Source organism: Chiloscyllium plagiosum, chromosome 18 (genome assembly GCF_004010195.1).
Source record: "Chiloscyllium plagiosum isolate BGI_BamShark_2017 chromosome 18, ASM401019v2, whole genome shotgun sequence".
NCBI lineage: Eukaryota > Metazoa > Chordata > Chondrichthyes > Orectolobiformes > Hemiscylliidae > Chiloscyllium > Chiloscyllium plagiosum.
In genome coordinates, this window is record NC_057727.1 from 35,035,913 (window position 1) to 35,040,391 (window position 4,479).

Genomic DNA, 4,479 nt, shown 5'->3' on the forward strand with positions numbered 1-4,479 from the left:
AGATATAAAAGAGACCTAAGGGGCAACTTTTTCATGCAGAGGGTGGTATGTATATGGAATGAGCTGCCAGAGGAAGTGGTGGAGGCTGGTACAATTACAACATCTGAATGGATGTATGAATAGGAAGGGTTTGGAGGGATATGGGCCAAGTCCTGGCAAATGGGACTAGATTGGGTTGGGATATCTGGTAGCATGGATGAGTTGGACCAAAGGGTCTGTTTCTATGCTGTACATCTCTATGACTCCAGTTAGTACTTGTGTAGGAGATTGTGTGGGATGAGCAGATGCAGTCAGCTTTGTCCCTACCTCTGGGGGTCAGAGGTCTGGGTTCAAGAGCCACCTGCTCCAGACCTGTATCATAATGTGTCTGAACATGCTGAACATGTGGTACAGTGGCAGTCTTCCTCCCTGTGGGTCAGAAGGTATGGGTTCAATTCCCATTTGTCCTGGACATGGATCTGAACAGGTTGAATAGAAACACTTTTAGTCAGAGAAATGATGGAGTAGTCACTGAATTAGTAATCCAAAGATTATTGTGAATGCTTTGAGGGCTCTTTTGGCCCAATGGTATTGTTCCTATGTCTGGGCGAACAGGCCCCTAATCATGCCCCACTACTCCTGTAATATGCCTGAATATAGTGTATGTATTTATAAACATTTATATTGTCTCACTCTCACAACTGTTTGTAAAACAATCACCAAATCCAAAGTTCCTGTCTTTTCTTTTTGTTTCTGTTCATTCATGAATCTTTTCTCCCCATTGTGACCATTGTCAAACTGAGGGAGGATGTGAGTAACATGTGACTAGCTTCATTATTTGTGCTGGAAAGGGTGGAAGTCGACACATAAGACCAGAGTAAAAGGACTGAAAGATGCAGAGGGGAGAAATGTTCAGTGGTAGGGACAAATAAGATCATTGGCACATTTAAAGACAAGAACAAGAGGCTAAATTTAGATAAAGTGGGGAAAGTAACCCCAGATGTTCAGTCCTTCCTGACAGATCGAAACCCTTGCTTTTTGTCCTCCACTTGGGTCAGCAGCATCCAGCTCACTGAAGGAGATAGGACCCAGAGCTACCAGCTCTCTGGTTGGGCCTGCACCACAGAGAAACAACCTTCTTTTCTTCATAGGGTAACAAGTGTAGAGGCTGATAATTTGGAGATTACCTTCAGAAAGGTTATGTTATTGGATTCAATGTGTTGGTCTAGGCAGCAATAAAATGTACAACAGTAACTAATAAATTAAAACAGGAAGCTCAAAGAATAGTTAGGATGTGGACCTTGCTATCACATGCTGTGACTAGAGAACAGGATAAATTCGTTTGATGAGAAGCTAGATAAACATATGAGGGAGAAAGGAATAGATGGATGCATCAATAGGGCAAAATGAAATAAACAGAATGAGCAAGGGTATGTGTGTTTGGATAATGTTTCTGTGAGGTATGTTCTGTGTATTGAGGCTGGGAATGATGGGTGAAAGGGACTTAATGCAGAATTGAAGCAGGATGGAAGCAGTTAACCGAATTGTGAAAAAGATGGAGGGTATTCAATGGAAATAAATTGACAAAGGTGAAGGCTAAGAGAGTTGACGTTTCAGGACAGAACCCTTCATCAGAGTCCTGATGAAGGGCCCTGCCCGAAACATTGATTCTCCTGCTCTTCTGATGCTGCCTGACCTGCTGTGCTGTTTCCAGCTCCACATTTTATCAACTCTGACTTTCCAGCATCTGCAATCCTCACTATCTCTAAATGTGAAGGGTAGTTGAATTGAGAGAGATAGGGGAATGTGAATGATATAAAAGTTGAGGATCTGTTCAGAGGCTTCCTTTTAGATAATCAAGTGAAAACATTGCCAGAGACAGTAACATTGAGGTCTTGTTGACCGAAAAGGAGTATGTCAAATGTTCTGTGACAGGTAAAAGGCAGGGAACCGACTCAGAACTTAATTAAACAAACCCTTCTTTATGTAACCCTTTAAGTACCAATACTTAATACAAAACATTGCAACATTTACTTCTGACTTCATACAAGTTAACTTAGCTTTATCGCATTTCAATTATCTTCACTTTACCTTAGCTTTAATTTCATCCACATTTAACTCTAATTAACTTTAAATTAAATACAACCCCAATTTGAGTGAAGTGGACAACTTTGCTCTCAGTGTCAATCTTGCCTCATGATTCTTTGTCTTCTCTAAAATTGATTTCAGGGCATGTACTTCTCAAATGAGTCTGAAACTCTTCTCCTGAGAAAATTCATTTGTTCTGTTAACTTATTGGAAAATGTGCTCAGTTTCCAGAAAGATCTCTGGCATTTAGTCAATGGATTGATCAAAGCCTGATCACATTGTTCAATCCCAGCCAATGGAGTTTTACTGGTTAACAAAAATTAAACAGCCACATTCCATTCTCCATATAAGGTAATATGGTGCCAGTATGCCTTGAAATACCACAACACTTGCCTTATTTGGTCAACACAGGAAACTGCAGGTCATAACATGTTCAGGCTGCAGTTTTAACTGAAGTCAGAGTTTAAACTAGCTTGGCCAAAATTCCCAGCATGCTTGATAGTAACTCTTAACCAGTCTTGTAACCATTCCTGCTGCAGACCACCTGACCAGAGAGAGAGGTCTATGGAGATTTATATGAAAGTTGAGACTGAGGTCAGGGGAGGAAAGAAATGGAAGAAGATCAGAGTAGAAGATTTCAAGGATAAGTTGAAGTTAAACAAATAAAGGAGTAGCTCAAAATTGCAATGAAGATCTCACTATTTTGCTTGAGAGAACTGAAAATTACAAAGAATTTTAATGGGTCGCATGAGTAAACAGGGCTGGTGCTGAAAGACTTGTTTTTCATTTGTGGGACATGGGCATTGCTGGCTGGCCAGCATTTATTCCCCATCCCCAGCTGCTCTTGAACTGAGTGGCTTGCAAGACCATTTCAGAGGACTGTTGAGAGCCAATCACATTGATATGGGTCAGAAGTCATATATAGGCCAAATTGGTTGAGGATGGAAGATTTCCTTTCCTAAAGGATATTAGTGAGCAATGTGCAATTAGGGGGAATGATAATAGGAAGAGAACAATGGCTGTCACTGGTCAATATTTGTAGTTGAGTTACTCAGTGTAGTATCCTAGGCTCAGCAATCTTTAGCTGCTTCATCAACAACCTTCCCCAATGTCTATGTTGGGGATGTGCACTGATGATTTCGCAATGTTCTGTATCATTCTTAATCCCTCAGACACTGAAGCAGTCTGCAAAAATGCTATGACACCCAAACAACATTCAGTTAGGATGGGCAATAAATGCTGGCCTTGCCAACAACAATCAGATCTCATAAAAAAAAGTTTTTTTTTGAGAAAGCGCAATGCATATATTTTATTATTTCAGCAAACAACAAATAGGTTAAACTCCTTCCTAGGATGATCTCAGGCAATCAGTAAATCTGCCGAAAATTGATTCATTTTGAAGGTGATGAAAACATAACTCAATTTAGGTAGATAAGTTTGAACCATGTGCAATTTGAACATTGCTTTAAAGTGTTTATCCATTTGAGCTTTTGCACAGGAAAGGCAGTCAAATGTATTTTCAAAAGCATTTTCTTTATGTGGGTATGAGCCAATGAATAAATCAATTTTAGATGTATTTAAAAAAAAAGAACTTGGATCATTTTATACCATTATTTTTGACGTGGCAGATTTTATTTATGAAATTGTGTCCCATGTGTCAGAAAAGTTTGTGTGTTCTGGGAAAGGTTTTGGTAAATGGATTCTGGGAAATCCAAAATAAAGGACTGGAAAAATGTGGCTGTAAGAGCTGCTCCTTAATTGAGGTATTTTCACTATGGAATTCTTTGAGCAGTAATTACTGTTTTATAAGCTGTTGCATTGTTTTGGAAACTTAGAATAAAAGAGACCAAAACAATGGCACTTTAAAAAAGGAGAAACCGAGATCAAACAGGTACCAAGTAGGAAGTTAAAACAATGGAGCAGCAACCCTGCACAGCTACCTAACCACACAATCAATCTTCACAGCTGACTGCCCTGCTGTTTAGTATCAAGTATTATTGGAGTTCCTTCTAAGAAAATTAAAAAACAGTGAAATTCATAGCTGACCTTGGAGAAACCTGTATCGGGAAGCTCACAGCAGGGCAAAGATATAAAAGAGACCTAAGGGGCAACTCTTTTACACAGATGGTGGTGCATGTAAGGAATGAGCTGCCAGAGGAAATGGTGGAAGTCGGTACAATTACAACATTTAAAAGGGATCTGGATGGGAATATGAATAGGAAGGGTTGAGAGGGATATGGGCCAAATGGGACTAGATTGATTTAGGATATCTGAACAGAGTTAGACCGAAGGGTCTGTTTCCATTCTGTACAGCTCTATGACTCCAGTTCAAGCTTTCCTATCTCATCTGTTGTCTTACTTTATTGTAGTCATATGGAGTGCATATCGCTCTTTAGCACATTTTGTAATTAT